At 41.0% G+C, this 14242-nt stretch overlaps 1 protein-coding gene across 1 annotated transcript in view; it reads left to right on the plus strand.

Moving 5' to 3' along the window:
* Positions 1–580: 580 nt before the first annotated feature.
* Positions 581–14242, plus strand: part of GRAP2 (GRB2 related adaptor protein 2) — a gene marked incomplete at its 3' end in the record, with an annotated part of 66232 nt that continues 52570 nt past the window's right edge. Inside the window, exon 1 of the mRNA XM_081114654.1 lies at positions 581–733. The remainder of the gene's footprint in view (positions 734–14242) is intronic.

A 14242-nucleotide genomic window follows, 5' to 3' on the forward strand; every position in this document is an offset into this window, starting at 1 on the left:
AGAAGTTGAAGCAGCCAGTCCCAGTTCATGCTCTGGCTGTGGTAAAACATGTTGGAACGCATCCTGGCTCAGCTTTTCTCTTTTTTGTTTGTTTGTTAAGGGTAACATTACGGGCTAAGTGCACTGAGAACGCATTTTCCCTGGGATTTTAATATTGTGAGTGAACCAGAGTGGTATTAAGTAAGTGCCCCTAAGAATTCTTAATGTTTCTATGGATGCTTGGCTATACTAAGAGAAAATGAGCGTTTTCCTTAAGACCAGCAGCAGCTTGCCAATAGATCATCTCCAGGATTAGAAATTTTCTTATGTGAACAGAATGGTTCAGGGGGAAATTTGTTAAAACTGAAACCAAGCATAAAGAAGCAAAGTGTTTCAGTGCACCTCCTGCATTTTAGTTCAACTCTGGCAGCAAGAAAACAAAACCACATAATCGAAGGCTCACACCCAACTCTCTGAAGCCCCATGTCTGCTAGTTCCTGTGTGGTTTGCCTGCACACTGCAGGACTGACTGGGGGTAGTTTGGAGGAGGGAGTAAGAAGTAGGGAGGAGGAGGAACTTTAATGTTTCTGTGAGCGTGAACCCTTTTTAGCGTGGTAGCTGGAAGACAGCGCAAGGTGTATCTGTACTCTGAAATGCAGTAATTTGTATGTGAATGCATCTTCCTTCTTGCAGGAGAGGATTCTAACTCATTGTCAAAGCCAAGATACAGACTCAGCCGCTTCTCTTCTAAAAGGTATGTCATTATACAACGTCGGTCCACATTCTCTAGACATCTTGAACAGTTTTATAATTTGCAGAATGCTCTCTATGAGTCAGTCCTAATTAAAATGAACCCCATGGGCTCTCCAAATATTGCTTTTAATACTTTGGTCCATCAGCTAAGGTCTCTAAATCTTTTGCTGTGGCAATGGCTGTGGTGATAGGATTTGACTTCTATCTGGCAAGTGAACTAGAAGAAGACCTGTTCCTTACCCAGCGCATTACAGAAAAATACCTCCACTGACTGGCTTCTGAGCCAGATCAGAGAGAGACTTTAGGCCCTGGGATTACCAAGGTGAAATTTCACTTCACCATAGTCAGCATTTAATTCAGACTGGGGAGTGGAGGTGAGGGGCTGAGCAGCAATGAATGAACACTAGTACTCTGAGGTTGGGATTTCTCTTATTGCTCTCATTTCTGCTTCTGTTCGTATTTATGTTACCGTAACAAAGAACTCCAGTTTGGGTTTCTTTACGAAAAGAAAACGTTGTGTTGAAATAGATTTTGAGAAGAGTGCTATCTTTGCCTCTTTATTAACTGTTAACGCTATATCCCTAAGACTGTCTGTAGTTCAGGCACCAAGTCTTAAGACATCTCCTCTATGCTCTTTGCCCCACCTGTTCCTGAATGTGAGGATTGAACACACCTGCCAAGGATTTTACTAACGTTAAAATATTGTACTGAAACACAATTTTGTCGGGGGGAAAATATTGTATTTATATACCCCAAATTAGGCCTTGTTAATTAAGGCCATGCTCTTAATTTGCACATTACTGAAAATAAGCATCCCTAGATCAATTAAGAGAGGAAAAATTTAGGATCTAAAAATCCAATGGAAAGGATTACATGTTGCTTATGTTGTGTCATCTGAGAATGGGAAAGCTCAGGCTGAAGACTCTTTTCTATACAACTACACTTATTATAGATTGTTTAGCTCCTTAGTGGTCCCCTCTCGCCTTTTTTTCTTATTTTTGGTTTCAGAAAAAACATTTACTGTAAGTATATTCTGCTTTAACAAGCCAGTGTAAATTTTTATAAAACTTAATATTTATAAAATAATTTAAAGTGATTCTCTTTACAAAGGGATCCATTGTTAAATAAAGAAAACTATGTAAATAGCTAAGTGAATTTAAATTTCAAGTTTTAAAAATTCTGATTTGTACTCTTTTTGAGAATTATTTTGTGTTTTTATTAAAGAGAGACAGCCCTATATCATTGAATAAAATCACCTTTTTAGATTGAACTGGGAGGTCTCCCCTGTAGTAAACTGTAATCTTATTCTCCCTAAATTGTAATAGATTTTATCTTTTTAAAAAGACTTTACTGAAGCAGAGGGGAAGGAGGTGATCAATTTGTTCAATATGAAGAAATATCTCTATTGCTAATATAATATCCTTTTGAATTTCTTCCACATCTTAGACCCTGATGAAAATCCCTTTTATTTTTTTTTAATCTCAGTAGTTCTATGTCTACCTTATAGGGATATTATAAGAATAAATGAGTTAACATAGATATGAAGTGCCTTAGGAAAATGGCACTATGAAAATGCAAAATGATGCCATTATTATTTTTTTAATCTTGATCATTTTCTTCCCACCTCTTATACAAAGTATATCTCACTACCTAAAGCCATCTTTTTGAGAACCATTGCCTTCTGGACGAGCTGAAAATGGCTCTAGTTTCCACATATTTATTGATTCTCAGAGAATAACATCCACTGGTGTTGGTGACTTGTAGGGTTCATGCCAAAACTTGAGCAAAACTTGCCTCTTTTCCTGAATCAAGAAAAGTCTACAATTGTTCAAAAATGTGTCATTAAGTGTGAGTCCATCAGTATTTTCTAAACAAGTAATAGTAGTTGCTTCTGGATTAGTCGTAGTGACAGATTTTTCATTTTCGTGCCCTTGCAAAACAAACTCAAAACTTGGTCAAGAATCTTCATGACCTAAGCTATTTGAATCAAAGGATAGGGTCGAATGGCCCCCATTTTGTCCATCTCAAGTATTTGCCCAGCATATCTTGATCCGTAAAGAAACAACACAACCTCCTCTCCCCCTCTCTCTCCATCTATCACTCTCTCCCTCCCTTCCTCCCTCCTTTTCTCCTTCCCTCCCTCCCTCTCTCTCTTCCTCTCTCCCTCCTCTCCTCTCCTCTCCCTCTCTCCCTGTCTCTCTCCACTTTGCAATTCTCAGAAAAGCGTACTACATACATAAATGAACATTGACAAACGTTTATTGGGCATTTACTATGTGTTAGGTACTGAATTCTCTTCAACAACTATTATTAAGTTTTCAATAAGCTTGAGCCAATAGGAATTTAGTAACTTTTTTAAAAAAAATTTCTTTTTAAGTATTAACTCAGAGGCAAACGCTTTAGGGAAATAAAACATAAAACTATTACTAAGTACATGAAAATAAAAGTCCTACATGTTCTCCAAAGATGTAAGGCATATATCTTATGAAGAAAGTGAAGAAAATGTTCAAAGTTAAAGTTGAAATATTGGTACAATTAACACCTCTATAACACCTAGATTCAACAGTTGTGAATTTATTGCTATATTGGTTACATTTGTATGTGATTTCTTTCTGAACTACTTGTAAGTTATAGGCAAAATGACATTTCATCTCTAAATAATTCAGTACATCTAAGAATAAGGACATTTGCCTGTATTACTACAATGCCATCATTATACCTAAGAAAATGAACAGTAATTCCTTAATATTATCTAATATCTAGGCCATATCTAACTTTCACCATTCGTCCTTGAAATTTCTTCCATACCTAACAAAAACCAAAACAAAACTAGATCTGATTGTTAAAAAGGAAAGCACATTTTTGTCTTGGTGTTTTATGTCTTTTTATTTGACATTGAATTTTTTAAAAGGTTAGGCCATTTATCTTGTGGAATGTTCCACATTCTGGATTTGTTGTTGCCTCCTGATATCATTTCATTTCTTCCTTTACCCCGTGTATTTCCTGTAAGCTCAAAGTTAGACCTAAAGCATTTATTATATTTTGAGGGAGCATTTGTTACAAGGTGCTCTATATTGCATCTCACCAGAAGGCACCAAATGTCAGGTTGTCCCTCTATTTGTGATGCTCAGTTTGATCGTGGTTCAAGGTAGCGACCTCACTCCAGGGATCTCTGTCGCAAAGCTACTTTTTCTCCTTTGCAATTGAGAAGTAACCTGAGCAGGTGACACTTTGGCACATGGTAATATCCTATGTCCCAACAAACTTCACCAATGACTTCAGGCGATAATCCTTGCCTAAATCAACTAATCCTGTAGGGGTCATGTACATCTTAGTACACTTTGAAGAAGGATTACACATACAAATTCATCATTATCAGCAGCAACAGCAGATATTTATTTTTTATAAGTATTTTTTACTTTTAAAAATTTTATTGTTTGATTTTAGAGAGAAAGAAAGGGAGGGAGAGAGATAGAAAGAGAAACATTGATTTGTTGTTCCACTTTGTGCATTCATTGGTTGGTTCTTGTATGTGCCTTGACCGGGGATCCGGCCTGCAACCTTGGCGTAGCAGAAAGATGCTCCACCCAACCGAGCTACCCGGCCAGGGCAACAGGAGATATTTTATCGAGTGTATACGTTCAGGTAACAACAACAACAAGTAACATTTACTGAATGCTTGCTGTGGAGCCAGACAGTCTGGGTTTGAGGCCAATCCTTCAGTTACTAATTGGGCCAACTGGGACAAGTTACTCAGTCTTTCTGTGCCTTAGTTTCTTAAGCTATAAAATGAGAGTAATCATTGCACCTATCTTATCGTATCGTTTTGAAGATGAAATAATTTATACATATAAAGTTCCTAAAACAATGCCTGTTATTTGCCTGGTCTGGCACTTAGCAAGTATTAACTTATTTGCTTCTCACAATGGCACAATGAAATAAGTGCTAATATTATCCTTTCACACGTGAGGAAACTGAGGTACAGAGAAGTTAGGTAACTTGCACAAGGTCACTTAACTAGTATGTGGTAGAGTCCAGATTTGAACCCAGATGGTCTGATTCCAGAGCATTCTGTATGAAGACTGGCATCCGTCAGGGAGAAGTGACACAAATGAAACTGAATGGAAATCAGTAACAGGACCCCTCACTCCCCCAAGCACCACCACCACCATCCAAGTTTTAAGTTAAGTTATTGAAAATCTGGGAGTATTGCTACCAAAGCATGTTTTTGGTTTTGTTCATCTGAATTAGAGCAATAGATGAGTTTACTTATTGCATTTATGTAGCTTAAGGCTCTGTATGAGGGACTTTAAACATAAAGGATAATACTAGGAACTGAAAAATGTAGAACGATGAAGGAATAGGAAGGAAAAACCTGAAAGGAATAATAGGAGAAGGGAGTTAGGAGACCTCAGAGCCTCAGGACGCAAGATGATATTTTGACATATCATTTTCCACATTCCTGTGCTGTATAAGATGTTGCTGCTAAAACACAAGAGTGTAGCCATTGTCAGATTTATAAAAGACCACACTGGATTTCTTCTTGGGACAAAGGATGAGTCTTGTTAGAAGGTGACTTCCCTAATTGGTTATCTCATGCTCTCAGACATCCGTAAATCAGTCTGGCTCCTGAAGCAACTACACAGAAAAGGCCTTACAAGCTGCGGATCAGTCCCTACCCCTTCATTAACATTACAAAAGGGTTCCAGTGCTGTCCTATTTGCTCCTTTGATTGCCATTACAGAAAACTCTCAAGTGAAATTTTCTAAAGAGAACTAAAAATAAATGAGAAAAAAATCCAACATTAATAATGTTTTCATGCATTTCTAACACAGTCATTGCTAAATTGTTTCCGCCTTTTTTATGTTTTTTAATGAAAAGCACTCTAATTGATCAATTGGTCACGAATAATACTTTTCCATTTGTTTTTCTCCACACCTCTCAGCCTTCCAGAACCACAGGTTTAATGTGGCAGCCTACAAATGGTGTATGATTGGTGTCTTTTGTCTGGTGCTTTGTCAGAAAATACTGGAAACAATCTGCTGGGAACTCAGTAGGAACTCAGTAAATAATATGTGGATAGTTCTCCTGTTAAATATGATTTTAAAGAAAAATCTTTTTAAATAACTAAGAAAGCCCTAGTGGGTTTGGCTCAGTGGATAGAGCGTCAGCCTGCAAACTGAAAGGTCCTAGGTTCGATGCCCAAGTTATGGGCTCTATCCCCAGTGGGGGACTTGCAGGAGGCAGCCAATCCATGATTCTCTCTCATCATAGATGTTTCTATCTCTTTCTCCCTCTCCTTCCTCTCTGAAATCGATAAAAATATATAAAAATAAATAAATATTACTAGGAGAGTATGCAAGTAGAAAAAAATCTGGATGATTTGTTTGAAATTTGTATTCATTTTATAGGTCACAGATTTTTAGCACCTTATGGAGCAAAATGTGAAGTCAGATTTGATCCCCTCCCCCAAACAGAATTATATTCTAAAATTATGAATTATTATTAATTATACCCTTATTATTAAGGCTAGCAGGAAGATCTCAACCATATGCTAAATCTAAGGAAAGTGTTGTATTTTAATACAGTATGTAAACTCTTTAAGTTGATCATAAATATGTTGATATCCAAGACAGCACATAGGTTTTCTCTGGTGGTGGTGAGGTGGGGGTGGAGGGGAGTGTGAGAGACACATTTACAAAGCTGAGGAAAGCTATAGAAATTATCTTGGGGGGGGGGGCAGCAAGAGAAGGAGAATATATCTAACTCTCATCCGCACACCCCTTTACACAGAATTTCCATTGGTCCATGGATCCCCGGAGTCCATCCATATATCTTTGACAGGAAAAATTTCCTTTATTTGGAGTTTTGTCTTTTTTCCCCCTGAGCCTTATAAAGCTTTGAGAAGAGCTTTTGCACATTATCTCATTTGATCTGGCTGTGATCTTTGAGGTAGACAGACCGCATATTTTACCTCTGGTTTTGCAGAGTGGGAAAAGTAAAGCTCGAGGTTAAGCCACTTGCTATAGGTAATTTTGCGAATGTCTGCCAAGACTGTACCACGGCTGGTAAGCTGTAGCCTTGGCCTCCTACTGCACGGGTCTGGGCACAGCATTCCGGAGCCGCAGGAACCCTTTCTGGGACTGCTGGAAATCTGAGTTCTGGCTCTACTGGAAACGGCCTGTGTGACTTTGAACAAGACGTTGTGACCACTCTGGGCCTCAGTTTCCTTCTTGGTCACGTGTGAGGTTAGACCACGTGTTCTCTAAAGCTCTGTGGGTTCTGTTGCAAACTACCTACTCCCACTGGGTCTGAGAACAGAAATGACCTTTTCTGTGATAGATGGCAAGACCTTTCAACCCTTCCCTGTAGGTCATAAGAGCTGGCGTCCAATTCCTGATGGGTTCCTTTGCAATATCCAAATCCTGTTAGAAACTATAAACATCAATAGCGCTTTGATGGCCTGTTTGTGTGTCGTTCTGCTGGTTGCTTCATTTTCCTGCAGGGCTGACTGTCTCACAGCGATTTTGCTCTAACGCTGCTCTGCATCACACAGACATAACACGATATTTTATTATCCCTCTTGGGTAGTTCAGGGTATAATATGGAAATAAATCATGTTGATGGACTTATTTTGGGCTGATAGACCTTATCCTTCTGAAAAGGTTATTTCTCTTGAAGGACCCAAACCTTCCACCTGATTTTTCATTATTAAGAGTTATTTTTATATTTCCTTAATATCCCTGAAATGTGCTTGGAAACTTGAGACTCATGAGAGGCCCTGCAGAGCTGAATGCAGAAGCCCTGCGACAGGAACGATGTGATCAAGCTTTTGGAGGTATTTGGAGAATCTTTGAGTCAGTATAATTAGGACAAGTTTGTATGTTAACATTTGTTTCAGATTTATAAAAAGTGTCCATAGCATATGCTGCCAAGTACACAAAATCCATGATATAGTCCCAGTTTAATTCTGAGTCTCTCCAGGAAACTAAAACAAGCAGGAAATTCTATGTTCCATATGTCAGGAAACTAGGGTTTTATAACAGCAATTGTCAGAAGTGGAACTGCAGAACCAAGGGTCTGCTGCACATTACAGGACCTCCCCCCCCCCACCCCCACCCCCGCGCTCTTGGCCTCTGGACTCATCCAAGCCCGATACCGCCAGCATGGACAGGATGCTACCTCAATAACCAGGAAGCTGGCAATCTTTATTCGTGATTATCAGCTGATGATAAGAAGTTGGGGGCCCTGTTTCTCAATCATTTTGCTCTTTCAATTTTCTAAAAGAGCTTCAGGCTGGCAAATGGCATTATATCAACTTCTTACAGAGAAGTACATAATTTGCTCCATGTCAGACCATTGGACTGTGGGAGGTAATACTGTCCGGGGATGAGAGTGACGGAGCATGAACTTAGTCCCATGTTTTGTATTCTATTCTCAGCTCCTGGATGACTCAGGGTGCCCCATCCACTCCTCTGTGCTTGAGTGAAATTACACCATTCTTTAACCTGCTACCTAAGAGACTTAGGAAGAGACAGGCATTGTTACCTCAAAAGCATTTTTATGTCTTTGATATAAATATCAATATTTCATTTATAAAATGCATAACATGGTGCTTTCTTATGTAAACAAACCCATTTGTGGAATTTCTGTCTCCTACACCAATATTGTTAAGTAGACTACTAATTCATTTTATAAACCAGAAACTGTGGTGCTGTGACTTGACACTTGGTACCCTGTAACTACCCAAATAAAGGAGAAAGTCTGAAGTCAAAGACTCCCCCAGCTGGAGAGTAATTCCCAAGATCTGCACCAAGCAAGACAGAGCTTTTAGAGTGTAAACTCTGTTTTTCTCCAGCATGGAGACACAAGTTTTATTTTAAAATGCAAAATGTAGGGAGAAGTAAGTTTTACTACACAGCCATCTCTGTCAGCTTGCATTCTTTTATAAAGTGAAGGTTCAATTAGGTGTTATTATCATCAAGAGAGCACGCTGTAATGCTTTGTCGTGTAGACGCTGTAAAAAATTACCTGTCTGGTTACTTTAATTCATCTTTGGCTCCCCTCAGTCTCTAATTCACTGTACCCAGATGTACTGAGAACATTGAGGGTAATAAAACAAAAACAAAATGGTGTCCTTTTTCCCTAAGGAACTAACAAGCTATTAGGGAAACTGGGACAAACAGAAGAAAATGCTACTGCAGTGCAGAACTCACGATGAGATAGCAGAGTAAGTGGCTCAAGGCGGGGCTTTGCAGAGAGGGCTTCCTGAAGGAGGTGCACCTGCAGGCAGATGGGGATGGCTTGCCGAAGAGGCAGAAATACATCCACAGATTTGCACATTTCAAGAAAATCATAGGAGGAGCAGGGTCTTCTTCACTGAAGATCTGTTTATTTTGCAAATGACAGAATTTAGAAGGCTCTCATGATTTCTCCCCCCCCCCCCCCCCCCCGTGGGGATCTAGAAATTAAACTTCTGCCACTGGAAACTGTACCTTAAGCTCTTCTCTCATTTCCAACGATGCCCCTCTCTAAGTCTTACCTTTCAAACACAAATATCCTTCAGCATGATGTGGTTTTACATGCTGTCTTCATCTTAAGTGTTCATCTCTGTCAGACATCAGTTTAAGGCCCCTCCTACACCATAGTGCCCGGAACGGTTCAGAGCGCTCCAGGAGTAGTCTGACAGATGCAGAACACCAGGGCGTAGTATACTCCCTTGATGTATACCTTATCCTTCTCTTAATATGACCCAAGATTGCATAAGCCCTTTGGGCATTCATGTCACACTGCTGACTCATAGTGAAATTGTGGTCAACGAAAAACCCATGAGTTCCCATGTACTACTATTAAGTCAGATCTTGATTCTGTACCTAGGCACAGAGGTTTAAGTGTAGAGAAATTTATCCCTTTTATACTTAATCATATCGGTAACCCCCTATCAAAATATTTCAGAGCTGGCATATTAGTTCTCCTCCCCTCAGGTGAGGGTGTACTTATTTGCTATGAGGGCATAGCTAGTCTCTTGCTGGGTCCCTGGAAGAGGCCGTCAAAGGGTCAGTATCTCCTTCCTATGGATAAATTGTCTGCAACCCTGCACAGATCTACATCTTCAGACAAACTAGTGAGCCTTAACCTTCCTTACTGTAAAATAGGAGCAAATAGGAATGGTTATTTACTTCCCAAGGATACACAGCAAAGATGTCTACAAAACTTGGAGGAAAAGTTACTCAGAGGCCATATATATGAGAGGAAGAAATTTTTATTTTAAGCTCTTGGCAGCTTTCAGAAGATTTGATTTTCCTTATCACTTCAGTATACAGTAAATAACATTCATTTTTTGCAACTGGCTTAAAGTTACAATTGAGTTGTCTGATTTGGGGCTGCAGTAACATCATGTGATATCAGTATTTCAGTGGACAATTTTTTTGTAATTTGTGTAAACACCATAAGGTGTATCTGTTGTATTGCAAGGCTCTGTTTCAAGCAGTGGTTCTCAACTTTCCTAATGCCGCAACCCTTTAATACAGTTCCTCATGTTGTGGTGACCCCCAACCATAAAATTATTTTCGTTGCTACTTCATAACTGTAATTTTGCTACTGTTATGAATCGTAATGTAAATATCTGATATGCCGGATGTATTTAGGCGGCCCCTGTGAAAGGGTCGTTCGACCCCCAAAGGGATCGCGACCCACAGGTTGAGAACCACTGGTTTATAGTGATTCTCCTCTCTCCATCCCCTCCCCAACCCCCATCCTCACCCCTAGCCTCTTCCGTTAGTAAAACAAGAGCTACGAAGACCTTGAAGTTTAGGTTTTCATCAGACTTTTGGAAACCTCTAAAAGTCTTGCCAAACTAGCGTAGCAGTTCATAGGTTTTCATTTCTAGCCAAAGCAGAGAACTCACAGGTAACTTGTATAATATTTATAATTTTAAGCTAATAGAAATGTCACATTTCAGAACACATTCCTATGAGCAGTTTCATTTATTATAGAAAGGTACAGGGAACATCCAGGTTTTTCTCTTTTTTTTTTTAAATGTTTTATTGATTTTCTAAAGAGAGGAAGGGAGAGGGATAGAGAGTCAGAAACATCCATGCGAGAGAAACATCGATCAACTGCCTCCTGCACACCCCCAACTGGGGATGTGCCCACAACCAAGGTACATGCCCCTGACCGGAATGAACCTGGGACCCTTGAGTCCGCAGGCCAATGCTCTATCCACTGAGCCAAACCGGTTCTGGCCATCCAGGTTTTTCTAATCTGCCATTCTAATGCAAATTTTAAGGTTGCTCTCATGACCTTGAAATCATTAAGATTCAACCCCCTCTCCACCCCTCCCCAGTGATTCTGTTTAGGGTCTTGCTATTCAATGTGAAATCTGGGGATCAGTAGCATTGACACCACCTGGGAGCTGCTTAGAAGTGAGGATCCCAGACCCTGCCTCTAGCCTACCGAATCAGAATCTTAATTTTCAAAAGGTTCCCCTGGTGATTCTTATGCACAATAAAATCTGAGAACTGACCTAGGCTGAAGGGATTTCGTCCCACTTTACCCATTATCTACACTGTGTTGTGATACAAAACTTACAAAATTCCATTTGGTGCTTACTAAGAGTTTAGAGTTGTTAGTTAACATTTTACCAGATTTAAATATTCTGTATACATCTAGCTGTTTCTCAAATATATAACTGGCTCTAAAATACTCTTGCCTTTCTGGGTTCTTATAGAGCAGAAGTTTTCAACAGAGGGTGATTTGGACAACCCCTCCCCACCCCCAGGGGTATTTCCCAATATCCCCACCCCATAGAGACATTTTTGGTCGCCACAATTGAGTGGAAGGGGGAGTTGTCACTGGCACCTGGTGGGTAGAGGCCAGGAATACTACTCAGGATCCTATCATGCACTGGACAGTCCCCACAACAGAGACCTAACCAGCCCAAAATGTCCATAGTAATGAGGTTGAGAGGCCCTCTGATGGAGGTGTATGGTCTGCAGAGAAAGAGTCAGGTGTGCAGCCATGCGTAACAGAATGCCGTAGGAAAATGGAGCCATGTGCCACGTCATGGTATGGCCAGGCAAAGAACAAATAGATTAACAGCTGCCTGAGCGATGATGGTGGCGTCTTGGAAGGAAGGGGGTGGAAAATCCAGCCATGGTGACAGGAGACATCAGGACAGATAGAAGGTAACCAGTTCACACAAAGACAGACAACTTCAGGTAACAGGCTGGGCTCAGAGGCTGCACACAGGGAGGTGTGGGCGGGAGAGATACAAGGCTCCTAGCGGGGATACTAGGTCTGATCTCAAAATCATGTGAGACCTGGAGAACAAGAAAAGATTTCAAGTGTTAGGAGTACACGGTGGATTTCAACTGCAGTAAGATGTGGACTTGGGGGCAAGGCAGAGTCCCACTTGCTAAAATTGGGACACCCCAGAGCCAGGCCAGCAGCAGGGGGTGAGCTTCTTTAATCCCTCCCAACCGAGAAGTGCTCCGTGTTGTGTTTGCAGTGAGGTTCACTTGCAGGGAGAGGTCAAGTGCTTCCAGCTATGGAGATAGGAGGGCGAGAAGCAATCTAGGTGCTGACACTGGCTGCTGAAAAATCACAGGATCAGGCCTGGAATAGAACTTGAGAGTGTCTTCAGGTTATTTTGCTACTGCAGGGCCCCTAAATCATTTTGGAAAGATTATCTACTCTTCAAGTATAAAATTTCCAGAGAAAGATTTGTTAAGGATGCGTGTTGATGCCTAATCCAATCTACACGAAGACTTGTGCGTTCTAACCCTGAATCCCCGTCCTGGGGTGTAATGTAGTTGACTCTCTTATCCTACCCTGCACACAGGGTGCTATCTGACACTCGGTGATGGTAAGTAGCACACTGCCTCCACAGCTGCCAGGCCCCGGCTGCCCTGCTCTGGGCTGAAGAATCTCAGTTCCATTAGCGTGTCACCTTGAGTCTCTGCCCAACCTCTTATCCCTTCCTTATTCTCCAGGCGCTCTCCAAGTTTTGTCTGCTTATGATAGTCACCACCAAAATGTATTTATTAAATACATGCTGTGTGTAGACAGCCCTTTGATCGTGGAAAGCAAAGAAGGGAAAATACAAAAGGATAGACATGGTTTGGTTGGTTTTTATTAGTCTCTTCTCTCTCCAAGGAGTTGTCAATCTTTGCCAAATTCATACACTCGTTGGAGCAGTAGTCCTTAGGCTAAGTTCCATTGGGATATTTTGATTGTTCTTGCAAATGCTTTCACTGGGGCCCTCACCTAAGGACAATAGAGTTCACTATCATAAAAAGTAGCTCTGATGTGAATTTAGCTCCAAATAAAAAAGATAAATGCATTTGCTCCATTCCAGAGAAGGCATTAGACTGCCGTGTGAATTTCGTTTCAAATGAGTTGCAAAACCAGTTCTTTTCCACAGAAAGGGGTTTATTCAACAGAATCCATTCACTTTGCTCCAACTGGACTCATTCCATTTCACATCATGTCTCTAAGTAGAAAAGTAAACTGATTTGCAGCAGCTAAAAGGATATGTTGGTGCATCCAACGTCAGTAAGATTATGCCAACTAGATTTCAACCATCGTGCTGGGCCAATGGTTTTAGTTTCTGTATAGGAGTTGCAAAAGCGCACCGCTTCAGTATGTGGGCTGAGAACAGCTTATCAACGTTACAGTAGATTGGGGATGTGGTAGAATGAGAGAGCGCACAGATGTGCAAAATGAGATGAGTGTTCTGCCCCTTTCTGGGGCCAGAACCACTCGGCCACTCCTCAGTGTTATAAAAGACTGTTCATTTTGTCTTATACCCATGTTCTAAAAGCCACCATTTCAGATTTTTGAATTGTGTTTCATATGGCTCTGTTCAAGGTGCGCACCCAGCCCCGCTTGTGGTCAAGCAGGTCCTGGCTGTGGGCTCATTGTGTGCTCAGCACCGTGCTAAGTACCACCTGGTAAGGGGCCTCCACCCTCCACTCGCTCCATCCTCCTCTCTGCTACCCACCGTCTCTTCTGCGTCGCTCTCCATTTCCACAGACACCATCTCCTCAGCTTCCCGCGGCTCTCAGTCTCTATCTTGGGAGCCTTCCTTTCATTTCTCCTGAATTGCTGGCTTTATTCTCGCTTTCACTTCTAACACAAGAAAGCTATTCATGGAAATTTTTCTGATTTCCATAGCTAGTAGTTTCTGTAACTAGTAGTTACTTTCAAAGGAAATAGCTTGTGGAGAAAAAGCAGCTGGGTGATATATTAAAATTCAGTAAGACTGGGTAGCACCGTTGAAAAAGATAATTGGAGAATTTGAGGCACTGACCCCTCCATGGGTAAGCTAGAGGCCTTCAACATTCCTCACAGCCAAAACACGCTCCCTCCACTGAGAACACGTGCTCTGTTCCAAGGACCGAGCCTTATTCTTGCTTGAGCTCCCCATCCCTCACTTAGTCACCTCTCAAAATCCCAGCAACCTTCCAGGGCAAGCCCCAAAACTTGCCCTTTCCCCAGCTCTTCCCCA

The sequence above is a fragment of the Myotis nattereri genome (assembly GCF_964212035.1).
Source record: "Myotis nattereri genome assembly, chromosome: 2".
Taxonomy (NCBI): domain Eukaryota; kingdom Metazoa; phylum Chordata; class Mammalia; order Chiroptera; family Vespertilionidae; genus Myotis; species Myotis nattereri.